The 27,715-nt window shown below is 42.6% G+C and overlaps 1 protein-coding gene across 2 annotated transcripts in view; it reads right to left on the reverse strand.

Annotated features, from left to right (window-relative positions):
- jade2 (jade family PHD finger 2) overlaps window positions 1–25,879 on the reverse strand; it is a 182,979-nt gene extending 157,100 nt beyond the window's left edge. Inside the window, exons 1-2 of one of the 2 annotated variants that reach the window (XM_080483928.1) lie at window positions 25,773–25,879; window positions 25,093–25,361 (exon numbers count right to left, since the gene is read on the reverse strand). The gene's annotated coding sequence lies outside the window, so the exon portion shown is untranslated. Of the gene's footprint in view, window positions 1–25,092; window positions 25,522–25,772 lie in introns of those variants that run through there. The other variant, XM_080483927.1, reaches the window with a different exon arrangement.
- Between the last annotated feature and the right edge of the window lie 1,836 nt (window positions 25,880–27,715).

Consider the following 27,715-nt stretch of genomic DNA (forward strand, 5'->3'; position numbering starts at 1 on the left):
CTCTCGCTCCTCTCTCCATCTTTCCAGCTCTTCCCATATGTCGCGCTCGACCTCATCCCCCTGCCGTTGGGGAAAAGCGGTTAAGTACATCGCTTCCTCCCTCTACGAACTGCCGGACTTTGAGTCTGCACACTTGGACCCGTCTCAGGGTTTCCCCTCACCCGTTAAACTCTCTGGCGACCCACATAAACCGCTTTCAGGCTTCCACTGTGGCGCTTTTTTTGGTTGTTTGTTTTTATTTTTTTCAAAGTAACCCAGTCAACATTTTTCCAGACAAGTCAAACAAGCATGTGACATTAAATAGTTTTGTGGGTTTGTCCATTACAGTAGCTTGTTAAAAGAGTATGTTTATTCGTCACGAAAACGCAAAGATAGAAGTAGAATATGTAAACTCCAGGACACCCCGCAGCTAATAATTTTAACCCCACTGATGCGAGGAAAAAGTGCCCACCACTTTACCATCCTTCTGCCTTCCAGAACTGCTTATCGACTGAAAAAAGATTTCAAGTGCAAAGAAAAAATTCAGATCAAAAAAGGTTTTCAGGCTTTTGGTCCGAGGCAAGAGGACTTGCACAAGAAACATACAAAGTGTGTATAACGTGCACAACTAAAGTTTTCTGTTGCTTGAGGAACCCGAGCTGCCAGAACGATAATAAATATAAAAATGAAACCATAAATAAGACATTCTTTCCTCATTATTTCAATGCATTGACTTAAATGACAGACAAATGTTCCTAACTTTAAAACCGAACTTATCGCGATGTACTCATTTCTCCTCATCTAAGACTTTAACACATTTTTTTTGGGGGGGGGGGGGGGGGGGGGGGGGGGGGGTGCGAGATCGTTAAGGTTGTGCTTCCCACCATTGGAAGCCATTTTTTGCATAGTTTGCAGATAGCACACGTACTGCTTTTGCTTAATGCGAACTGCTCCCACACTATAGACGTGTTAGGTTTTTATCCGCCTCCGCTATGTCTCACTTGTTCTAATGTTCCTTCAAAAATGCAGAATCTGCTGCACCTCCACCGTGCTCTGATCAACTCTTTGCATCTGAGTCGAACACGTGACAGCGAGGAGAGTTCAATGTTTGAGCAGCATAGCCAATCAGTTGTTTCTTTTTAAATGACTTACTTGTTGTTTCACCAGATGGGGAACTCAAAGATAATTGCCCAGTTCAACGATGTGAGATATGCATTCCCACGTGCATCCCCATGTTTACTTGCAACATATATTATGTGTGCATTACTAGTTATCTCACTTTATACAACCAGCTGCCACACAGGGGTCCACAGTGAGCGTAGTTATGATGAGAGAAATGTGAAGACAATACAATCGTGGGGGGGGGGGGGGGCACAAAAATAGAGCGACAGGCATAGTTCTACAATGGGACTTTTTTTCCGAAGACATGATGACATGTCAAGAAAAGGAAAAACACGTCCATGTAATAAAATTCTGGATGTCTGACCTCCATCAGGTCAGGGTGTGAGTGTTGTTTGTGCCGTCAGGCTGCTGCGGCTTACTCAGAAGGGATGGGCAACGGAATAAGAGCCACTGTTAATGTAATTTGGAACATGTGTGCTTTTGCTTCCGTACGGAACGGAACAATGAAGACAAAATCTTTTGCGGTTTAAGGTCTCTGTGAGATCAAAAATCCACACAGATGAAAATGTTTTCTATATATTCTTTCAAGTGTTATTTAAAAAGTCTTTACATTCTGCGTAATGCTGACTTTGACATTGCTGTGATGTGTTGGTGCAGTGAGCAGCAGTTTATACGGCTCACTTTGATTAGCTGTGAAGTTTAGAAGTAGTTGTATTAAACATCTACTAAACGTCTATTAATCCATCCATCCGGTTAGATGTCTTTAGTGCCAGTTACATCCCACTTACAAGGCTTAACCGACACGAATCCATCACATCATCTCTCGCATACTCCAAAAAAAGAATCCCGCTGAGAAACGCAAACAAAAACAACTGGATTAGACTGAACTGAGAATAAAATCCTAATAGAGTACATTTCTGCTTCAAAGATCTCAATAAATGAAGTTTTAGGATGTGGTTTAAGACAGGATGAAGACATGAATTCATTAACTTTTTGTGTTTATTTTCACCAGTCTGTAGGAAAATATTGACCTTAAATGAATCATTCGCCATTTCTCCTCTGTTGATCAACCTTCAAAGTAGCAGCTGGTAGTTAAAAACTGAATAACTGAATTCTGGTTTTATTCCGATGACCTGTTAAATGAAAAAAAAACAACAAAAAAAAACTGTTTGGAATAAAGACTATTATTCTTTAAATCTTCATGCTGACATACAGGAAGCCTCCAGCTCGCCTGCGACGTTCGGCTTTCATTTGGTTTCCTGATAATGCTAACAAGCTGTGACTTGGTGAAGTGCAGAAATCCAGAAACTTATTCCCTGTTGTGTGAAGACTTTCCACAGTGATTCGCTGTATAATTTTTTTGTTACTGTACCAGCTGGAAAGTTGAGGCTCTTCTCGGTGGCTCCTCTGTCCCAGTTTTGGTGTTTTAGTCCTGAAACTGTTTCGCCGTATGCCCTGTGAGGAGGAGCGCCGCAGCCAAATGCTCGTACATCGAGTAAGATGATGAAATTGGACCGAATTAAATACATTTCCCTCTCTGCTTTACCGTTTCTTTGGCACCGCTGCCACTTTTCTGGTTGAGAAATAATCATCATCCACTCTTTCTTTGGCTGCTGAAAATGTTCGATCACCCAAGAACTAACGCGGCATAAAATAAAGGAAACAAGTTCCTGTTTTGCCTCATAAAACCCCTTTTTTTTTTTTTTTTTTAAGTGTCAATTTGAGACAATTCTTCAATCTTTTTGGGGGGTCGTGTGGCAGGCGGCTATCAGGAGGGCTGAACTTCACAATATGAGCTGACAGGACAAACTCTTTAACCTGGTGTCCTGCCTGCAGTCCAGCATTTCTGAATGTAAGGGAGGGAAAAAAAAAAAAATCCGGGCCCCGATAAAAGTGTAAAACATGACAGTAATTGGAAATGTCACTTTATTGCTTTAAAACCCACATCCCTCCTTTTTCTTTGGGGGGGGCAGGAATCACCCGAGGCACAAGTCAGGCTAACAGCTCTGCAACTGCCAGGAACTGCCTCGAAGTCCATCTTCTCCCGTTCCTCATTACTCTGTCTCACTTGTTCTTCATCTGCTCACACTTCCCTTTGTTTCCCTTCACTCTCCTCCTTTCTTTCCACATCAGCTGTATGTCTTTCTGTCCCTCCTTCTCCCGGGCCGTCCGTACAACCCTGTCTTCAATCAGTCCAGTGAGCCACGGCCCGGAGAGAAGATTGAGAGATTTTGTCTTCTCCCAGAGAGCCGGAGTGGGTGAGGGAGAAAGGGGAGATGGAAAAAAGACTCACAAATGAACAACTTCATCTCAATCAGTCCAGTGAACCAGACTCCAGGTCTTTACTAGGTTACTTCCTGAACAGGGAAGCAAAAAGAAAAAGAGAGAAAGGGAGACAGAATGTGACAGTCTGCTCTCGCCAAACGGCTACAACAGATGGTGCAGCATGCTTTTATTTCACCAGCCACAGTCCTTTAAATCACATTCTGAATCGAATCAGTTTTTTGTTTTTATTTGACTTCTGACTTTGATTTTCCCACTCACTGTGTTGATTATTCTGCTTAAAAGCACCTTATTAGCTCTTTTACATTTGCGGTTGAAAACGCTCAATGACAGGTGAGTGTTTCTTAAAAAAAAAAAAAAAAAAAAAAAAAAAAGAATATTGCAAAAGATGTCTTTGACATTTCTTACAGTCACTGCCTCAATACAAAACCTAATTGTCTCATTCTGATGATAGCAATAATCGCTATTACAGCAACCGGCTTCACTCATCCACTACCGTACAGAGTGGCACAGTGGAGATCATTTTCTCCTTGTGAACGGTACACAAGGTACAGTTTCCTGATGCCATGATTCATGCTCGACCACAACGCACACCATACAAAAAGAAAACCTGATAAATGATTTGAAAATGAAACTGTGACATGCTCTTCCTCATTTAAAAGAAAGGCAACCAACCCCCCCCGATCCCCAGATTTATCTAGCTGCCGTTTCAACCCTCCTGAGAACCACGAGGCTAAAACATGAAATTCATCTTCAAAATAAGTATTATATATTTCCAAAAGTTGATTAAAAAAAACGTCCTTTTCTCTCTGTGTTGTTGCTGGCTGTGCCGAGTGATAATGTGCTGCACTTTGTTAGGATGAGTTTAAGTGCCTGTAATAATGCTACTGCTTTGCACAGTGTGGTTGTGGTTGGCAGCATTATCAGTAAATAATCCTTATATTACGTACTTAACATGTCTCCTTTGAGAGCTGCTCAAAGGTACTTGGGTAAGCCTCTGCTACAGTACATTAAGGGTGGCCAGAGTGGCCGTACTTCAAGAGCTCAACATTTTCTCACTTGTCACTCAATGTAGAAAAAAAAATAATGAAAAAAAGTTTGAGAATCACCATCAAATGACAAACTGCCACATGATGACCTCCATCTGACAACTCTGACATTGTGCTCCCTTGATAATAGACTGTAGTTTCTTTAAACTCACTGTAAAATGTGCATTTATTCCCACCTCAAATATTGATGAAATATGTGTACGAAGCCGCCACCTGTGATCATCAGGAGCAGCATTCATACCATTTTATCACTGAAGAACTTGAGCAAACTCAACTCAAATTTTCAGTTTATGAACTTTACCAATCTTTTCTAAACATACGCGTGTGTGTACCCCTTTTCTCAATTCCCCTTTCCGCTTTTATTTGAATTGTTTAATCAAATAAAAAAGTTCAATAAAAGTCTACCGCCATTGATGCTGGAAGTAAGGCAACTTGGTTGTGCCACGGTAAAGAGCCAAAGACCTGGGTATCATGGCTTCACAGCAGCGTAAACTGTGTGAATTATCCTCGTCTGGCTACAGCACCAGAGGGGGAAAGAAAAAACAGGCCGACACAGAGATCACTATGCTGTAGAAACAGCGTCAAGCTGAAGATGTGGTCCTGTCTACAGATGGAGGGATGTTTGCTGAACAACAAAGTGGATTATTTGGTACCATGGAAGGCGGCTCGCCGTGTCACGATGTGTGTACACGGTTTATAGCATCCTGGTTGACTTTTCAGTTGCTTCTTCCTTCCTATCGAGGGCTCGGAGCTCCCTCAGGATTCATCCTGACTCGCCACCATGTGGGTCAAAGTAAGCGAAAGTAAACAAACTGTTGGATTTTGCTCCGCCACCTGTCTGCTGGATGACGACGATATTTATTTTTTTATTTTGTTTGTCTGCTCTTTCATTTGGACCGATTCATGTATAATTTTGAATCTGATTCTTCATATGTTGAGCTTCTTGCTCATACAGAGCGGGATCTATTAGTACATACGTATATATCTGCCTCTCCATTATACCGCATTGTATTTTTCTGTTTCACTGCCATTGATTTGCAATGTGTTGTTCTTTCAATGAAGAACATAATATGATACAATATGAATATTCTATACAGCTTTATCACCATCAGACAGATAATTTAGAGTCAGCAATTGACCTCAAATGCATCATCTTTGACTGTGAGAGAAAACTGGAATATTTATGGGGGGGGGGGTCCTGCATGCTCAGCGAAAACATGCAACCTCAACAACCATATGGAATATAATCTATATAATCTACCGAGATAAGTTAATTCCTAAGAAAAAAAAAACACTGATTGAAACTCTTTTGATGTTGTCTTTATTGTTTCTATCTGTTGTAGGCTATCGCGAACTGAACATGTTTGCCTGGAGGATCTTAGACTGTTGATGGGAAGTCTTTTAGAGATCGAATATTTTTTAAAAGAGTATCGAAATATCACGAAGATTAGTAGAAGTAGTTGAAGCCCAAATCAAAGAGTGATGCCAAGCACTGCTGTACAACAGTGCAGCATTGTGTGTGTGTGTTGTCAAACTGTTGTTTTCTGTTGCATTACACAGCCACCCTGCAGCAGCATTGCCTGAACCCGCACTTTGTCAGAGTTGAAGCAGGACAATAGCTGGAGGCAAACAGCTGTCAAAATCAATGAAACCATGTTGCACGAGAAAGAGACAACCATCAAACAGAACCCAATCCAACCATATCATGAAATGAAGTGATTGTGGAGCAGCTGAACACTTCTATCATATAAATAATTGCTCGAGCCGAGACATAAAGGAGGGAAAAGCATTTTGGAAAAGGGATGAGGACTCAGTAAATTCAAGATCAAAACAGAAGGAAACACAGGGACTGTCAGTCAAAGGAAAGACAGAGATATATCCCAAAAGATGGAGTCAGACAGAAAGATCCAAGTTAGATTGGAGAAATGTATCCAGACAGGTAGACTATAGATCACTGACAAAGGCAAACAGCCCAGAGAAAGACAGAGGGAAGAAGAGTTAAAGGAGCAAACAGAGGACTATCACTTCCACACACACATAAATACAAATTGCATTTCAACAAACGCTCACAAGAGTTTATAACCACAATTTGGAAAATAGGCACACACACACACACACACACACACACACACACACACACACACACACACACACACACACACACACACACACACACACACACACACACACACACACACACACACACACACACACACACACACACACACACACACACACACACACACACACACACACACACACACACACACACACACACACACACACACACACACACACTTGAACCCTAAGCTCTCTACATCCTGCTGTAATTACTATGCTTTATTAAACAGAGCTGGCTTTGCTAATGAGCTCATTAATTCAAATAATAAGCTAATGGCGTAGATCTGAACTCTGTGTCTTTAAGGAGAGAAACAAGTTTCAACAAATTCTGTTTTTCCTTTTTCTGATAAGCAGATTTAATAGGACCAACATGGAGTGTGAGCGTAAAGTCTGTCTGAGGACATGTTGCCCTGTTCTCTGTGAAAACACTCAGTGATGTGAATGATGCCACGTGGTCGGAGAGTCTGTCTATTGTGAGCATGCTGGTGGTGGGTGTGAAAAAAAAGAGAGAGTCAAGCACAAAGACATAAAGGACATGAGGACGCACATGAGCTAACAAGCGGGCACATTCAAACATTCCCACTGCAGCACACTGTAACAGCCAGCATGCGGTCCACTGCCCTGTGGCCAAGCAGTAAAGGCCTGCATGACTCTACTGTGGCCTCCTTTTCATGATGCAAACTCACATCAGCCAGCGGCAGAGGACGGCAACCGCACAATTTTGAGGTTTTAATACATACACACGCCAACTGAAAGAACAAAAAAAAAAAAAAAAACATGGAAAATTATGAGATTGTTTCAAAGATGATTGCCCAAAGAGAAGCACTGAACCATCACCAGAGAACTACATGTTCAACGCCATTGGCGTGCGTGCGTGCGTGCGTGCGTGCGTGCGTGCGTGCTGCCCAGTAATCTACCCTTCTTTTATCAGCACCAATGGCCTGTGATGCCGTGTTGGTGAAAGTTTTATGAAAGATGAATGAGTGGATATAACATATTTTCTTAATTTATCAAACTGAATGCTTTTTACATGATCAAACACCCATATACGCCAAAGGTGACGGCTGCTGTGGGACACCACTGACACCAAACTGAGGTTCAGCCTCTTGCTGACGGGGAATCGAAGCGGAATGGAAGATGACCCACCAAAGCCAATCTCATTCTGTCTCAGTTAATTGATTATAAATCACGGTTCTTACGAAAAGTAGTGTAATTCAATTATTTGGATAACTTCCTTCACTAACCAGTGTTAATCAGAGCTAATTAATATTGTCGCCTGTCCACGGCCAAAATAAAACCATCCCCAGTCATCAGTGAGCACAACACAATCCAAGAGGCTTGACAAATTGCAATACAAAAGCGACGACCAAGCGAAACAGAAACCTAGAAACACCCGGCTTAATACATTGTGCTGGGTTTTGGGAAGCCACCTACGGCTCCTGTTTGAATAGTATCAGCTGGTGTAAGCCACATTTTCTCTGCACAGTTTTGTGTCAGCCCAAAACATTTACAGTGAGAAGGGTTGACTAATGCATGCTGGGAGAGCTAAGTCACCTGGGGAGCTAATTAATTGGCTGACTATGACACTGCCGAGAGCACTATGTCTGACGGAATGTTTTTGGGGGGGGTCTCTGAAATAAGCAACAGTTTGGGCCAGAGAAAACAGTGATACGGACACCAAAACTGCAGGTGGGAGAATAGAAAATGACACGTCAGCTATTTCACCGGTTCTCTATAACACACACGTGCGCTGATAAAGTAGGGTGAGATTGAAGCGCGGAAACTAAATGTGTTTGTTGGGAGACAACGCCAGGTGAGAGGAGCGCTTCCTGCTGGATGATTAATTGCGTTTGCGTCATACATGACTCGGTCTCAACGCGCTCGCACACACACACACACACACACACACACACAGCGAGTTTATAGCAGCTTTCTCACACGCAGGTGTTTCTTCTTCCTGTTGGTTTCTAATGTAAGCGGGTCAGGAAAATACCGACTCCATATAAAGTGCATAAAGCTGCGATTTAATGAAAAGATGTTAAGTCCTTTAAGTTCACTGCAAAGCGGGCTGAGCAAAAAGCTTAGCTTTTCCCCTCACGGAGTAAATGTGCTTTTACACAAGTGCACAAATAATTAATAAGCACAGTGAAGGCACAGTTTTTTTTTTCATGGAATTATTAGCTTCCATACATATTCATACTGTATGTGTGCCTAAGCTCCTTTGCACTGTTCGCAAGTACAAAAGATGCAAAAGGAGAGTCCTAATATTTGAGTTGCAATGACAAAACTATGAGTTTTCCCAATATTTAGAGGCTTATATTGTGAAAAGATCTTTTTATTTTTTTTTAATTCAAATAAAAATGATGAAAAAACACCATGTTGGATTCAGCTTTGTGACACTTTGTAAACTAACTATTCAACCATTTTGCAGAAAACCTGTTTAAAGCATTCACTTATCTTAGATAATTTATCTCCTCTGATGCATGCACAGACTAAGAGACAGAAGCCACCCAAGTTGTGCGTTAGGAAATCCAATGCCTCGTTTATGCATTCTGCAGTTCCATTAGAAACACCCAGGATCACATTATATGGTGGCGTAAGAGACAGATTCCTCATGTCAGCAGAATCAGCAGCACTGCTAAAGCGGGATCTGCTTCCATGATAAGGTAAGTAGATGTCACTGCAGATGAAAATGAAAACAAAGTATGATTAGAAGCTCTCTTTGTTTGAGAACATCTTGACAGCAAAACAAGGTCCACCTCAGGCAAGAGTAAATGTGCAGAAAAGTACTGCATTCAGAGAGTCAAATCTGTCTGTCAGTCCAAATGTGAGTGGGACTGTGCTGTCCAGTTCTTTAAATGCCCTGTAAAATTGAGTCTCTTTGTTCTGAAGCTTGATCGTTTTTGGCAGCATTTTTTATGTTCTTAAAATCCAGGAAAGTAAATTATTCACAGTTCACAACGACTTAACCAATAATCAGCCCGTCGGTTCATCTTTTATCTATCCACTCGCTCGCCTCTTATTCACGCACATTTAAAAATCAAGAATTTGCCTCAAAATCGTGCTTATAGACTAAGAGACGTTTACCTGGAGAAAAGTCCATACACGCACAGAGGGAACATGCAAATTCTCCACGGTAAGGCCACCAAGCCCAGATTTAAACTGGAGACCTTCTGGCTGTGAGATACTATGGCAAACCACTACACCACCCCAGTTCATCTTCTGTCTGAAACACTTTGATTAACCCCAAAAATCCAAAGACCATCCTCTTATTATTCACAAAGGCTCGACAAATCGAGGATTTCGACACCAGCATGCCAAATAGTATGAAGCTGAGCTTTATTGGACAAGGAGTTATTATTTGATATTACGTCTGCATTTTTAAATGACAAGTGCAATTGAAATATAAATAAGACAACAAATGTGATAGATTCCTTTGGAAGATATTCTGAAATAAATAAACGCTTGTCAGCTTTGACAAATGTAACTTTGGGAATATTCTAGCATAATTGCCTGTTGATTGAATAATAAAGTCTCAAGACAATGTTGTCAGAGCTAAACTGAGGTTGAATTTAATCTTTCATCCCAATCAAGTGTGCAGCAAAACCAACATCATGGCACAAACCCGTCACATATTATTAAAATAATCAGTTTGATCGGCTGTGAATAAAACGACAGAGGATGTTCGCTGGACATTGTCTCCCAGTCTTTTAGCTTCCAAACCGGTCTGACTGGCTGCGTCCCGTTTGTCATTCTGTCCACCCGTCTGTCTCCCTGTAAGCTTGCCATCTGTCTTTCTGTCTCTCCGACTGTTTGACTCTTTGCCTTTATGCCCATCTCCCCATTTGCCTGCCATCTGTTTGTCTGTCTGCAAGTATGTCACTCCATTGCTTGGCTTGTCTTTTCCCCCTCAGTTGGCCCCCGTACATGACGGTGCATTTACTTCAGCAGAAACACTGGTGTGGGATAGTGTCTTTTTTAGCACTTTGCAGCACTTAAGGTCAGAACAACAACAGTTACCATGATGGCGATCTATTATTGAGAGACTGGAGATGCAGGAGCCCATCGGGCAGCGCACACACACACACACACACACACACACACACACACACACACACACACACACACACACACACACACACACACACACACACACACACACACACACACACACACACACACACACACACACACACACACACACACACACACACACACACACACACACACACACACACACGGTCGTCTCTCGAGAGGAGTAGGCGGGCTGGCTCATCAGAAGAAGCAGACAGAACCATCAACAATAAATAGACACTAAGTGACTGCTGGAACATCTGGACACACACATCAAAAACGAGAGTCTGCCAAATGCGTTTGTTGTTTTTATTAAAGAAAAGAAAATCGGCCAAGCAGATAAAAGGGATTTCAATAGTTCAGACCATGAAGGTGCTCGCATACAAAAAACAAAAAAAAAAAAAAAAAAAAGGATGCAAGCGATCGCAACAACAATCTCTGGTAGTGGAGCCGTTTGCCAATCAGCTCACACACACACACACACACAGTTGGCCGGTGCTCAGCACTCCTCGAGGTGCCAGAGGTCAGTCAGTTTGATAAAGAATCCTTGCATATAAATTGCTTCATAACAAGCCATCTCTCTGAGGCAGTGCTCTGCCTGTGTGTGTGTGTGTGTGTGTGTGTGTGTGTGTGTGTGTGTGTGTGTGTGTGTGTGTGTGTGTGTGTGTGTGTGTGTGTGTGTGTGTGTGTGTGTGTGTGTGTGTGTGTGTGTGTGTGTGTGTGTGTGTGTGTGTGCGCGCAGAGATGTATTAGCGCAGATAATGTGTGTTTGTTTGTGTGAACACGTGTGCTGCTTTCTTCCTTCGATGATCCTAATGGGGTGTGTTGGGGGTTTGATTAAACAGGGTAAGACCTGACGCCTGGGGAACAAGAATTTAAAAAAAAAAAAAAAACTCTTAAAAGCCTTTGGCAACAACCAAACCGGAAAACAGTGGAGTTCCTAACTGTGTGTTATCTTTTCCTAATTTGTTATTTTTATGCAGGTACTCCGCAACATGCCAAGCTCAAGCGTGTAAACCTTTTGAAAAATGATGGGTTTCTTGAAGAATCTGTCAAAAAATGAACTGATCTGCATTTAAATCAAAAGTACAAACAAACAAAAGGCACTTAGTCCATTAGCCCAAGACAAATAAGAAGAATATTTAATTTCTTTGTTAAAAACAGCCATTAAAACTTCAGTGTTTCTGTAAAAGCAACAGAATCCTTCTCCTATTAAATTATATAGACTCAATGAAACAGGCAGAGGTTTTCATATTTGCCAAATACAATACATACAATGCATAAAATACAAGGAACTGACATCACAGTAAAAGCAACGAAACTTAAAGCATAGTTATGTAGTACTCGAATGTAAGGAGAAATACCCTTATCTTTGGATTAAGAAAAAAAAATTCAATAACTTTTAAGTTGCAGCTTCTTTTATGTTTCGTTTTCAAAATATGTAATTTTCATTTTTTTTCTGTTGTCACCTGATCTAATTTGATCACTTTTGGCAACGTCATTGGACCCATATGTTTTCAAGTAAAGATAAATAAATAAATATGGATAAATAGTTTGATAACTGACAAGAGTACGACGAGACTGTTTGGAAGGTCTGGCAGCTCCACAAATGGCCTAAAACAGGAACCTTATACCAGCATGAGACCTTTGTTCCCACAGTGAAGTACTGAAGTATAGTGGAGGCAGCATCATGTCAGGAGGCTGCCTTGACACCCTGGATCAGCCCGGGAAACCATTCACCTACAGGATCATGTTCGGGTGGGTAAGGCTCAATAAAAGTTGAATGAACGGTGGGGCAATGCCAGGAGAATACCAACAAAAGTCTGTTTTAGAGTGGCCATGTTAGAATCCTAAAAATCAGCTGAGGAATGAGTTTGTTCAAATCAGACATCCCAATATTGTAAGTTATTGGTTGATATTTTAAGAGGAGGATTGAACAGTTGCTGAATTCAAACGTCCCCTTTTTGTTCAGCAGGAGTTATTTGGTATTAAATGTGTTCAATAACATGTAAACATGTGTGTGTGGTTTGTATGGTAGGCATATTGTGTTTGTATGTATAGATTCAAATCAGACCAAAGTTAATCACCTATCAATGAAAAAAAATAAAATAAAAAATAAGGAAATGATTGTGGCCATATATTGTCCATACTTGCATATCTCTACCTCTGTCCTTTATATTTTTAAAGCACTGTATTAATCCCCGAGGGGAAATTCATGCTGAATGACCCATCAGTAGCAGCCACACAGAGCAGCGCTCAAGGGGAGCTGGGGGGGCCCCGGGGGTCTGGCTCAGGTACCCCAAGTGCATGTTTTTGGGAATGTGGGAGGAAACCAGAGTACCTGGAGGAACCCCCCCCCCCCCCCCCACACACACACACACACACACACAGGGAGAACATGCAGAAAGGCCATATTTGAACCCACGACTTTCTTGCTGTGAGGCGAGAGCACTAAACATTTCCTCTTGGTGAAAAATAACAGGCATGATGGGATGTGGTCGGCAGGAATCAATGAATGGTGTGTGTGTGTGTGTGTGTGTGTGTGTGTGTGTGTGTGTGTGTGTGTGTGTGTGTGTGTGTGTGTGTGTGTGTGTGTGTGTGTGTGTGTGTGTGTGTGTGTGTGTGTGTGTGTGTGTGTGTGTGTGTGTGTGTGTGTGTGTGTGTGTGTGTGTGTGTGACACCACTTTGCCTGTGCAGTGGTAATGCCATGTGTACAAGCAAGACAACACCAGCCAGAGGACACACACACACACCTATTTTTGGACAGTCACTAGAGACACACGAGGCAAAAGAAAGCAGTTTACGCCGACAACTCTTGACAGGTATAGAGAGGAAGAGAGAGAGCAACAAAAGAAAAGAATCGCAAAGATTTATTAAGTGAGGTTGAGGGACCAGAGAGAGAAAAGACAGACGCAGAGCAAGAAAGAGACATTCAGTATGAAAAAAGGAGGGAGAGGGGAGAGGGGAAGGAGGGGGGGTAGAGAAATAGGGCAACTCTTATGAATGAGCTGAAAGAATCAAAATGTCAGGTTATGTGTGTATGAACGTGTGAAGCTGGGTATCAAGTATTTACCTCAACATCAAACATGCACACACGCACACACGCACACACACACACACACGCACGCACACACGCACACACAGAGTAAAGATGCATGCACTTGCAAGTGAGAGAAAAAAGAAAAAACACATTTGACACACATCACACACATCAAACATCCTCATCAGGGCCACGCAAACAGGTGTGCAAGAAAAAAGAGAGCACCCTACACACATCCCAACATGAAAGGTGTACACACACACACACATACTTTCTCTCTCTCTCTCTCTCTCACACTCTCAGTGTATGGATAAAAGAGGCAGGGCTCCATCTTTTAACGCCCTGACATTTTTAGATGAAGACTTCATTTTTTTTTTGGGGGGGGGAGGTTTGTTCAGATGAAGCGCTTCAGTTTTGGGACACATTTCGAATAGAGCTCTCATACGTGCAAAACAAGCTTTCAATTTTCACCAATAATCTCCAGAATTTTGCCCTTTTGTTTCCTGTCGCCTTGTGATTGAAGAGGTTTTCTATACTTCTAGCTTGCTTTCTAAATACAAACAGACAAACAGATATGTGGTTTCGCAGCCCATCCCTTCTTCATGCAGGAGGAAGTAACTTGAAGCTGCTCTCCTTCAGTCCATCAGACAAGTTTATTTTCAGCTCAAGTGTGCATTAACTTGTAATTATGCGAGTAGCCAAATGAGTGATAGGTCAATCAACAGTAAGTTGCCAGTAAATGATCAGTTGATTGATCATGCAAGCTATGTATCAAGTGGAAATGCCAAACACTTGCAGGTTTGACCGCTTCCATCAAGAGGATTTGCTGCCGGTTCGTGTTGAAGGTTTGCAATTTCAGCCCGTCAGTCAGCCCGGCACTTTGGTCCTCATCAGCATGTTTTATTTCAACAATTACACAGTCATTAAAATGCTCTACACACAGTGTAGGCCTTTGGACATTCTCTGATTTTTCTTTTACTGCCAAAAGCAGCCTGAAGTTGTGGATTTGACCTCAAACAAAAAAAAAAAAAACTAAAAACCAACAATCTCAGCAAATCCTACTTGTGCGAGTGTCGTCATTAGAGTCGAGAGTTATTGCGTCCAGTACTGCCGTATCCAATCGGGTAAATGCAGAATGCTGAGCAAATAGCTTTAAGTTCAGCTACGTGTGTGTGTGTGTGTGTGTGTGTGTGTGTGTGTGTGTGTGTGTGTGTGTGTGTGTGTGTGTGTGTGTGTGTGTGTGTGTGTGTGTGTGTGTGTGTGTGTGTGTGTGTGTGTGTGTGTGTGTGTGTGTGTGTGTGTGTGATATGTGTGTGTGACCTGATAGCATGGCTGTCGACTGTCACAGCTTGTCAACACGTCGTGAGCCGCTTCAGGCGCATTTTTCAGCCGTTCATCTCACATGTCGAACAGAACAGATATGCTTCGACTTTAATCAATACAGCTGTCTACGAGGGGGAGTGAAGTAGCTCACGCTTCATTCGCTTTGGTGACCTAAACTCAATAAAGCAACCCGGCACATTATGCCCAGACAATGACAGAATGAGGTTTCCGTCCTATTGTTTCTGTCTCCCGTGTCTTCATATTGTCCTTGCCTCTCTAACTCTCTGTTTCTGCATAGTACACAACACAAGAAATTGGGCTTCAGTTTTGTCTCCCTAATGAAATCTCACTCCTTCCACAATTTAACTAGTCATAAATGGAACTTGCATCCTCATATGCTATAAATCCATTACATTCCCTTTCAGTATAGATTACATCTTTTGGCTTTATTGAGTGCTTTAACTTCCTCCCACACTCCCAAATAAAAAAAACAATTCAAAAATAAAAACCATGTATTTTAGGTGAACGGGTGACTTTAAATTGGCTGTGGATTTGAAAGTGTGTGGGAGTGTCAATCTACCTGGTTAAGCCCTGTGATTGACAGGAGGAAGCAGGTATAGAAGACAGATGGAGCGATGGAGGGCACCTGGCCCACTCAGCTGTCACTAAGTACCTTCTCCAAGATTGAGGAAGGAAAACTGCCATCCGCGCAAACGGTGACACGGGATAATGTGCATTTTCTGAACCAAAGGAAGTCGTTAGCAGTGCAGTCCTGGAGCGCAGCCACCCACTTTGTTTTAAACCCTTCAGCTCGTTCTTTTATAAGAGGCATTGTTTTTATCCACTGCCAATCTGTTTTTGGAAAAGGGACTCTTGTTGCCGTGCTTTGTCTGAGGTTTTCTCTTTCTTAACACCACTTCAGGGTTTTCTAGGGAACAGTTATCACCCTCACCTCCTCCCGAGAATGTGCAAGGTTCGAGCCTGTGTCGAGTCCAACTTCCTCCCACAGTCCAAAAATGACAACATAAGGTTAATTGGTGACTCTGGAATGTCGTGTCTGTAAAGGAAGTTGTGATTTGAGATATTGAAAAGTAGAGTAAATCTTGATTGAATAATCCCTCAATGTGAAAAGATCAACTCGATTTTATTGACACAGTGAGACTAACACTGCATATACAGGATCTGTGCTTAACTTACAAGCACACACACACGCACACACACACACACCTCCTGACTGACTGGAAGGCTCACAGCCACTTAAGAGCAGTCATGAGTCACTCTCTGATGCTGATATCACCATCACCATTCCCATCAGCCCTCTCCCCTGTTGTCCTCCCCACCCCCCGCTGAATGCTCCGTGGGGAACCGTTAGATAGAAGGAAGTTCGCTGGCGATGTCAAACACTGAAGACTGTGGTCTCCGCAAAGTGAATTAGTTATTTTCGTATTGCACTCGGGGGAGCAAAAGCTTCCTGAAGCGAAGAGTAAAACAACAGAGAAACAAGTAATAAATGACCCTCGCTGGCTGCCGCGCGGCTTAAATGAGGTGCGTTAACAATCCTGGAAACATCCGCTGATTCTTAAGGAAGATAGTGGAACTAATTCCCAAAGTAACTTCACCCACTTCAGGTGATAAGATTTTTGGATGCGCGTTGGCGATTAGCATCTTACTGAAAAGTGTTTTTAGCTTCACAGCAAATCTAAATGCATCATCTTTGAAATATCAACGGTTTGTTTTTCCGAATGAAAAAAAAACTGTCTCACGTTTTTAGCCAATTACGCGCAAATGAAGGACGGATGCAGGAAATAAGCAAACAAGCTATATGTAGGTCAAACATTTTAAGCATCCAGTAAACAGCAAAATCCTAAAGAACTGTTTTATTCAGTAATGTGTGAAAGTCAGATGCTTTATGTAAAGGCAGGACATCATTGGCTCAAAATGACATTCCATAATTTCACCAGTAAAGACCAGTTTGAGCATCATGTACCATGGTGGTAAGAAATAAGCCGCACTCTTTGGACATGCACAGTCTTATAGTGGTCCTCCTGAGATTGCATGCTAATTTCCAGAAAAATAAATGTACATTGTGGAATGCAAGTTGTCAAAGGTCACTAATTGGTTTGGCTTAAGCACGTAAACTTTTTGATTAGGTTTGGGGCACCTTAATGAGATGCTGTGCATCCACCCACCCACCCACCCACCCCATGCTCCCCTGAATGCAGTTTTTTCCTGTTAATTCAAACCAATAAGACACACAATGCCATTTCCCTGTTGTTTTTTTAAAATTGATCAATCGCCCATACATTTGGATGATACATGGTGGGCTGAACTTTTTTTTTTTTTTTTCTTTTGATTGCAAAGGAGGTCTGGAATATCAGCGATTAAAAAATAAGTCTTTTGTTTTTCCCAAGTGACTACTTTATCCGACAGCGGTCACTGATGGCAGGTACGAACATAAAGCCATTGATTGAAGCAAAGCATAATTATTAGAATAACTTCAGGCATCAATAATCACTAAAATAATTTGCCATTTCCGTTTCTTGCCAAACGGAATTCAGAAAAGCACAGCTACATCATGCTGTGATTTTCTAATTGTGCAGAGGTGAGAAAGTAGCCACGTTTTTAACTACTTTTCTCGATGAAACCCTGGGAATCCAGGAATGAGTGCTATTATCTCCTCCTGATGGATCATAAAGTATTCACCAGGAGGCTTTCAAACCACTCTTTGTACAAACTGGTTTGCTTCGTACATACGATGGACTAAAGTAGCTCACTTGTTTGATAGAGAAATTAACATTACCATGCCGTAGCTGAGTCCCAATATTATGAGTGTTTGATCATTATGCCGACCATAAGAAATTGGGATTATGTCCGTAAATAAGTGTCAGCATCCGCAGCAGAAATTGAGGAAACATAGGAGGAAGTAAAAAGTCCAGAGGACGAGTGAAGATATGAAAGCAGTGTAGTGATGTTATGAATAAAAAATAAAGACTACGAAACAAAAGAATGATGTCCTTGCACACATATAATGTATGCTGCGACACCATAAGTACACACAAAAATACACACCGGGCAGAGAGGCGTTGGGCCAAAGAAACAAGCCACAGAAATCAAATAGATTTCCTTTATCACCTTGCTGGCTCCAGCCACCAGAACATTAACACAATATTTATTGATGCTGCCACTGTTCCTGCTGCCGCTGCTACATTATGAGGGCAGGAATGAGCGAGCGGAAAACAGAAAAGATTGGAGGGAGAGAGAGAGAGAGAGAGAGAGAGAGAGAGAGAGAGAGAGAGAGAAGAAATGAGTAAACAGAAAAATAGAAGAAAGAGGCTGAGGTCCAAATAATTTTCTAACTAAGCCTCTTGCTCCATCTCCTGAAATCTGCTGACAAACAATGAGGGAGGTGAGTCGGAGCCAGGGAGGCTGGGGCCGTGCCAGAACTCAGGAGGAGAGAAACAGAGCGAAAGAAAGGGGGGAGGACAGGTGGGAGGAGGGAGGGAGAAACACAGAGAGAGGCAGAGGACTGATCCATAGCTCCCGTCCCTGTTGCCATCAGGAGTTCATTATCTGCTGGAGGAGAGCAGAGGGATGAAAAAGAGGGGGAGTGGGGAGGGGGAGCACACTGCCCTTCACTCCTCGTGACTCTTAGAAGTGTGAAAGTCCAAGACACACCTTGTTTCCTACCTTTCTCTCAGTACTTCCCTTCAACCATGTCCTCTCCACACATCCTCATCTTTAGTGGTACATATTCTATTTCAATGCTTCTTCTATATTAAAACATGTGTAATAGAAAGTAAATATTTCCAGCACCTTTTCTCCAAGTTTATCTCTCCGGGTTTCTTAAACTTATTTTGAGATTTCAAAATATTCTCAATGCTAAATTCCAATTAAGAGAAATATATTTTAAATATAGCAGATAGGGAGTGTCTGAGTGAGAATGGACAGATTTGACCCTTCTATATAGAATCTGAGTGTTTCACCTAATAGTACAGGTTTCTCCTACATTCAAGGTGACTCTAACTTGCCCATAAGAGTGAATGTGAGTATTTCCCTGTCCATGGTGCAAGCTGCCTTATAGCATGGCAGGCTTGAATTGGCTCCATTGCCACGCAACCCTCAGTTGAATAAACTACCAAAGGAAATTAATGGATTGATAAATATTACATCAAAAATATATATCAGGATGGCGTAGTACTTAACTATCTAATTTCCCGTTGGATCGCCGGATGTTCAAAAAAGCTAAATAAGGCCGGGCATACTGTTTCTGTCTGATGTTTACTCGCTCTCTGTCTCCACACACACACACACACACAGACACACACACCAAACACACAAAGCACACACTCCTGAAACTCATCCCATCAAGAGCTCAGGCAGCATCTGTCAGCCTGTCCATCAATGTGCTGACACTCTTTCAGATGCTTGCTTTTTTTTTTTATTATTATTATTTTTTTTTTTAATGGAAGCAAGAGTAGGAGGCAGCAAACAGGCGGAGAAAGAACAGTTCAACACTATGAGAGAAGGGATTCGGTAAATGTTACCACTGGTTGAATTTTAACTTTATGTACCGGGAAAGAAGTGTGTGTGTGTGTGTGTGTGTGTGTGTATATATATATATACATACACGAATGTCTATTAAAAAAAATATATATATATATATTATTTTCCACCAATAATACTGTTTTGTTTGATGGGTCACATGTGGTGAAGTCTGACATCACTGACCACAACAGAAATTCTCATCCATGAATGGAATTCTGGGAGCCCAAAGCAGTATGTCAGAGGGTGAATTCACTGGGTTGTGTCCTTGAGTGAGGCACTTCACTACACCGCCTTCTTGAGTAAGTATGCGATGATAATAAGCTGAACGGCAGCCAGCTCACTCGACTGTCATTGAGTACCTGCTGTAGGGACCCAGGGGAGGAAAGCTGCTGCACCACCCAGTAACAAGTTGCATTGCCGGACTGTGCAGTCTCAGGACCCGAAGGCTCTGGAGCAGAGTATTGTAGCGATCCGCTCCTGGAGTGCATGTCGGCGATGTTTCTCTCTTCCCATTATCTTATCATTTTTGCCAAGTCATTCTTTTTAAAAAGGTTAAAGACACTGCAACTTATTATGGCTGCACAGGTAGATGCTGATGCTTGCAGAGAATTGCTGGGAATTGCATGAGGTCACCAGAGAGAAAGACGTGATGCCAAGATCCCCACATCTTCTGAGTGGAGATGGCTGCTTCCAGGTTTCTGACTCATCACAGCAGTTCCCAGCTGTCTCAATATATTACCGCAAACAAAGCCACAAATAATGATTTAATTTGGCTAGAAAGCTACCAAACTAACATCCAAAGGCACTATCAAAGGCTCTAACTAAAGGTGAGTAATCTGAAGTGACTCACAGAAAAGAGATATCTGCCTGTCTAGAACACAATCGGTTGATGGAGACTTAGAAATATGCTTTTTCAAAACAGCATTACGTCATTAAATGTCAACAATTTATTCCATTTGTCAACTGATATTGACTATAATATCACACAGTAAGTGTATACAATGTAAAAAGCCCTAAAGCATCCCGTGATGGTTATAGTTCCATCTCAAAGAAAATGAAAACACACAAAGAAAAGGAATAAAGACTATTAAACATGAGCTTTGTGACTTGCGCTCCCTAATGATGTCACTGTCTCACTCTGTAGTACCAACAGACTTCACTGCAAGCGACGACGAAAAAACAGATCATTAATTTTATCTGAAAAGCCATCTGCTGCGCCAGAACATCCACTGCTCTCATTCAGTCAGCAAGGGACAGGTTTTGCAGGCCAAACAGTTATGAAGCACATTCCAATTATTCCTGCAGATAATATTGCCATGAAATATGCGCTGCATTTTCCTCCTCACCAGTCATGTGTGCAGGTGTGCAGCGTTTGCAATTATCCTTCCCTAACAAGGCTGAGTCACATCGACGTGTGGACAAAAAAGAAAAAAAAAAAAAATTATAAAACACTTCCTCTTCAGTAGAAGTCTGACGTCATCTCCTGCCCACTGAACAGCAGGTTAACATGTGCACACATGCACACTGGAGAAGTCGCTAATGAGCTTCCAAGCCACAGCAGGGTCGTCCAGTGAGAGCAAGCCACGACAAAACACAGTTCTCATGTTGCAAGATTTGTAAGACCTGCACAAGACATAATTACCACAAACTGACATTTATGAGTGTTTGACAGCATGACAACAGAAAAGAGATCTTTCCACAGAAATATGGAATCCACGCAACAATTCATCCATCCATGCATTTTCTAAGCCGCTTTGTCCACATCGGGGTTGTGATATACTCATATACTAGTTGAAATTGGGTGAATACAAGGTGCAGGAGGCACCAGCAAGACCAACATAATATGTGCAGCCCAGATGATCTACAGTTGCAGCTTGAACGAGTCATTTAACTGGGCCACGGTATTGGTTTCTAGTGCGCATGCAGGGGGCATAATCAATTTATCATTGAAATCATGCGAGAAGATGGAATATGCAGTTTTTCAGCCACTGGCACATCAGAAAAAAAACGGTTAACCTCAAATGCAGAATTGTTGACTATGAGAGGCAAAAAGTCATGCAGGCACAGAACATGCAAACTCCACACAGACAGCCAACCCCCACCCAAACTTGCACTTGTTGTTTTGGTCTAAGCACTACACTACCCTGCAGCTCGCCAGCTAAATATTTGTAGATTGTGAGTGTGCCATCTGTAAAATGTGTTCATAACCAGACAACACATGAATACGGACACAATTTTCTATGTGCACTGAAAGATCATCCATCCACATCAATACGGGCATCCAGAAGAGGTTACAGTGACCTTCCAGTCACCTGCATCCAAAGCTGCAGTCCAAAAGCAGATGTGTTAAAGAGGCAGAGGGCAGACAAGCCCATACATATCCATTCATGACTGAAAGCTAAAAGTTGACCCCGACAAACTCGCTATAACACAAGTCCATCTGGGCAATGCATGAGCGGCAAGCAGCTAAGTGGATTATTAGGGGCTATCGAGGACTTCTTGACATGTTGTGACTGTTCTGTTTGCTCCGGCTGGACTCTGCAGCCGCGTCCTCCACTAAATCATCGGGACTATGAGCTCCCTGAGGATCCTGACACTTCACCACGAGAGCAAAACAGACCTAAATGAGCGCACGTTTGGAATGTTTGCCAGGAGGACTACTTGCTCCAGCAGTTATTCTGCTGATTTTTACACTGAAGTATTGTTGTTTTCTCCATTTTGCTGTTGTGTATGTCTTTTGAATAAATATTCACTTATGGGGCAAATTACTTGCTTCGATAGGAAAAACAGATGTCTGAAAAGTACTTTTAAAGTCTTGCACAACAAATTTTTTTGCAGAAATTCCTGCTCAGTTCATGTACATTTTGTGACCCTCTTTTAGATAATCCTCAAGCACTGAGAAAATATTTGCGTATTTACCGAACTTTTTGTTTATTCTATCAGTTTACATTCTTTAAGACAAGAAAAACACTGAACATCAACATCCAGATTGGAGGTTCTATTTAACTGCATTGTAAAGACATAAAGTAGCACAACACACAAGGGGCACATCCACTCAGTAAACACCATTAGTGTTATCTTTGTAACTAGCATGCAGAATGGTTAGTTAGTGAGCAGTTTGCAGCAGAGAGCTGGTTACACGACAGCTAGCCAACACGCCTGCAGGCAGCTCAACACAAACCCCCATAAACCCCTCTGCTCTCAGTTCGTTCCCATCCCTCTTATATGACACACATTACCTAATCACGCACGCTGCCCTGAAACCTTCTTTATCAAAGTGTGTGAAAATGTGTGCGAGTGGGAAGGATTGAAGGTACGCTTTCCGTGACGTCAACGGTCCATTCATGTACAACATCCCTCCTCCTCCTCCTCCTCCTCCTCCTCCTCCTCCTCCTCTTCCTCGTCGTCCTCACTACGTAGTTGCTAATGCGATACAACACACCACGTGGGGGTCCTTACCCCCTTTTTCAGCCAATCAGAGCTCAGCGCTTAATGCAGCAGACACAGATACAGACGTACACACACCCCCCTGCGTCCACACACGTGTGCGTATGAACACATGAGGCTTCAAAAGGTTGCGTGCTCGAGTTTCACATGACCGTACTGAACAGAGAGGGTTGACGCATTCCTCCCAACTGAGCTATGAAGTCATGTGACAAAAGAGAGCAGTGTGCAATCATCAAGAGATGATTAGGAAGATGAGATGTGTAGATAGATATAAAGCTGGAGAGTGAAAGCAACCTTGATGGCCGGAGCAAAAGGAGAGGAAGAATTGGAGAAATGGATATGGAAGGGGGAAGTAAACTATGGATGATTGGCTTGAGGGCTGTCATCAAAAAAATGGGTGCAAAATGAAAACATCACTCAACCCTGTTCACTTGCTTTGTAAACAACCACTGTCTCTAGGCGAGAGAGGGGGAGAGACCAAAAGTGGGAGGAGAGAGGAAGAGAGGGAGAGCATGAGTGAAAACAAGACAGCAGTGCATCATGGATGATACGAAAGACTGAGAGGGGGGGATAGAGGAATAGAGCGAGAGTTGTTATGCCCCCACACACCATGACTCATCTCCGGTTTCATACCCAGCGGGAGGAGGGCTGTGTGTGTGCGCGTTTGTGTGACGGAGACCGCTTGAAGAGAGCGCTACGTGCATCTGTACTTCAATGTGCGTACGTTGTGATTGAGAGGCACATGCTGGCGTGCGTGGTGATGATAATGTGTGTGGAAAAGAGTGTGTGTGCATATAGGGTGAAGGGGCTTCTGTCACAACTGGGAACATTTAACAAGTCCCCAGACGATTTCAGCTTAATTGATTCAAGGCTGGAGTCACTTGAGCCTCATGTGTGCCATCTTAAGCTCAGAAAACAGATAAATTGCTCCATCCATTAATGATCGGCACTAACAGGCAGACATAATATTCTTCAGAGGTTCTCCATGCAATTAGGAAGGGCAGGTGGCCACAATGCATGGCTGAAAAAAACAAAAAAAAAAAAAAAACCCACACACACACACAGGAGGCAAATGCCCCACTTGCACCTCCATTAATCCTGCTGACATGTGACTCAAAGCATCACCGTCTGCATCCACATGTCAACCTTTTTTTTGTTGTTGTTGTTTAATTCCAGTTAAGGATGCCTCACTTGTGTGCAACTTGGCCAGTACAGATAGAGCTCTGACTTTGAGGAGGTAAACAACAGCCACTCCCCCCTCTTCTACAGCCAGCTAGACTTGCACAGCACGAAGCAGCAGCAGGAGGAGGAGGAGGAGGAGGAGGAGGAGGGGGAGGAGGCAGAGAGGAGTTGCTCTAATTCCTTGATGCGTGTATCTGTGCATGCGTGCTCAGCCTTCCTAAAAGCAGCACCGCTTCTCCTTGCCCTATTTATTTATTTATTTATTTATTTATTTATCTATCTGAGGAATGAAGCAACCTGCAAAATCCCCAGGGACCATGAACGCTTTGTGCCACCACCCTGCACACAGACCTCCTGCTCCTCCACACAAACTTCACCTCCTCTCATCCAACGAGCGTCTGAGGGCTCAAGCTGTCCAGAAAGCCAGGATTTTTTTCCTTTTTTTGTTTTTGTAAAAATAACAAAACACTCTCATTTGTAGCAGCGTGGCGAGGAATGTGACTATTTGTTGCAATTACGCGCAAAAATAACGCGCACTTGGACACTCTCCAACTACCAGCGCGCACACTTGATTCCCTCCGGGGGCTCGTTCACGTTAACGTTTCTGCAGCACAACATGTTCCAAGTTTTCTTTCTGTTTTTCCGCTTGCGCACAAGCACAGATTTCAACGAGGGGTTATTTGTGCTTTAAATTAGTGAAACACGACAAACACATCCCCTCCTCCTCCTCCTCCTCCTCCTCCTCCTCCTCCTCGACCCACATGCACCGCTCAGGCTAGAAGCTGCCCGCTGACTGTGACTGACAAGCCCCCTGCAAAAAAGTGCGCACAGTGCCGCTTGCCCTGCTGGCAAACAGCACCAGCTGCAAAGTGGACTCATACTTTGTTTTCCTAACATTTATGCACATCGGAGTAAAAATCTTTTTACCTTGATCGCAGTCAGCTTCGGGTACAGAGACGTCCTCAGTCGTGGACGGCGGGTGTGATACCCAGAGATTTAGGAAATCATCGAGAGCCGGGCATGAGTCGGGTTTATAACGACTGTGCCCACTTCAGTGCCCCCGGCAGCCTGGCGTCCACGCTGGGTGACAGGACCGTCCCTTTCCTCCTGCCTTCCCCTCCCCGCACGGTGCGCCCTGACAGCGCGTCAGCTCCGCAAAGAGCGATCCCCCCCAAAAAAAATATTTAAACAAAATCCTGCAATAAAGGAAATCCAAAAAAAAATGTATTAAAAAGGTGGGCAGGTAGGCAGGCTGGGAGATACAGCCTCTCGCAGGTCAGTCACAAACACAAACACAAGCGGTGCCGGTGCAGGTCCTTGCTCGCAGCTCACGGTGTGCCAAACTGCGCGGTGCGCACCACGCAGAGCTCACAGGAAAGCATGTCGCATTTTGCAAAAAAAAAAAAAAAAAAAAAAAAAAAAAGGCAGCCCAAACGTGGTGTCAAAATCCGACTGTTTTCCTCTCCAGTGCCAGCAGGCAAGGCGCAACGGGAAGAAGAGGACGGAGCAGAAAGAGAAGGAGGCTTGAAAAAAAAAAAAAGAAAAACAAAAGAGAAAAGAAAGAGGTGCCTTATTTCCAAACGATGAGTCAGAAAAAGATTACGAACCAGTTTCGCAACGTCCCTCCTTCACAAATAAAACATAAGCGCTGTGCTCTCCTCGTCTTCACTTGCTTCGCTTCCTCTCCGCCGCTGCGTGCACGCCGCTCCGCACCAACTGCACAGGCGGGTCTTGTCTTGCAACCTCTCCCCTCCCACCCCCACGGAAGGGAAAAAAAAAAAAGACAACACAGTGAGAAATCAGCTCTTATCATCAGCTTGAAAACTCTTTTGGCGCCATATTTATGGCGTACTTTCAATTCGGTGTTACCGCAAACTGCACTTCCTCCTCCAACAAACGCGAGATGACTGCGCCTCGGAGAGGAGAGGACGGGCATTGAACCCTCACCTGACTCCTCTCTCTCTTTCTCGCTCTCGCTCTCTCTCTCTCTCTCTCTCTCTCTCTCTGCTTGGAGGATTATGAAATAAGATTCTTTTTTTTTTTTTTTTTTTTTTAATTAAGCGATTAAAAATAAAAAAGCGACAGAAATGTCATCCACTACCTTTTAACCAAGTATTTTATCTTGCGCTATAATATTTACATGTTTACATAACAAATAAGAACACATTATTTGTAGTGCACATCTGCCAGCCTCAACAATATATATATATAAAATATGATCAGATTTGAAATAAATCCAACATTTTGGAAGGAGCGAGTGCATCATGGTGGCCCCATGAGTACTTTTCTATAAACTTTGATTATTCCAAGAACCTAAAAACGTTCATCCTCATTAGAGGGCCAAATAGTCACAGAGTCTATATAACACAGGGACACACAGGAAGTGGTCATTTCAAGCGATACCTGGTCAAAATGGTCTCAAGTGGACTAAATTCCTGCTTTTCCTGGTAAAAACCAACAATTTATTAATTATTAGGAACTGGATCATGTACCAGAAGTAAAGAGGCACAGTTGCCAGGGTGCAATCTTAACCCTTATTCTCCAAATCCAGTTGGCTGATAGAATTTGACAAGTGCAACTGATATCATCGTTCATGTCCAGGAGTTTGCATGTTCCCCTGGATTGTCTTTTGTGTATGTCCTATGTTAGCTGCGATCGACTGTTGCAACCCTGCACAGGATAATGTGTGTGAATGACAGAGACAGATGTTTAAACTAGTCATTACCGTGGCCCACAGGGTTTCCACAGCATGACCGTTCAACCGTAGACACAGATTTGTATCCTGAGCAGTAACACTGAAGAGCTGCCAGACAATGAAAGCGCTGACAAACTGACCAATTCCACATTCAACAATTAAATGTTGAATTAACATTTTGAACAATTCTACAGTTATATCATCGAAACTATTTGACTGACCTACGTATGTCAATACTGCAGGATACTACGATAAGATATGCTAAGATTTAAGAAAAAATAATCCTTAAAACATGCAAGACATTTTACCTGTGGAATAGGACTCAGGACACTTTTTGTTAAAGTACTATTAATGGCAAGAAAAACAATCATAAGGTGAAACAAGATGTTTTTAATGGACTAATTGACACTTCAACTGAGATTGCAAGAGAGAAAATTGAATTAAAAATGGACTGATGTTATAAGAGAAGAAGTCCACCACTGCGAATATTGATACAGGAATAATTTAGTGTATGTTCTGCCCTGAGAGTGTAATTGTGAAAAAAGATTTTCAATAAATATGTTATACACTTTTAGTGATTTGCTCAATTGAATTTTACTCCATTTTGGAGTTTCTTAAAACTGTTCTGCTATGATAGAAACATCTGTTGAATTCAGTTTTTCCGATCTGTCACGGTTGATAAAAACTAAACAGAAACTATTTTACTCTCTGGAAATACTTTGATTTCCACAACTCTTCCACTCAGTAACGCAGCACATACACACCAGTTGCTTTCAGACCTTTCAAGTGCTTGCACTTTCACCCTCCCAAGGTGATCCCATTTCAAGTTAGCGCGACCGAAACATGTCAGCTTTC

Source organism: Lipophrys pholis, assembly GCF_963383615.2.
Source record: "Lipophrys pholis genome assembly, chromosome: 16".
Classification (NCBI taxonomy): Eukaryota; Metazoa; Chordata; class Actinopteri; order Blenniiformes; family Blenniidae; genus Lipophrys; species Lipophrys pholis.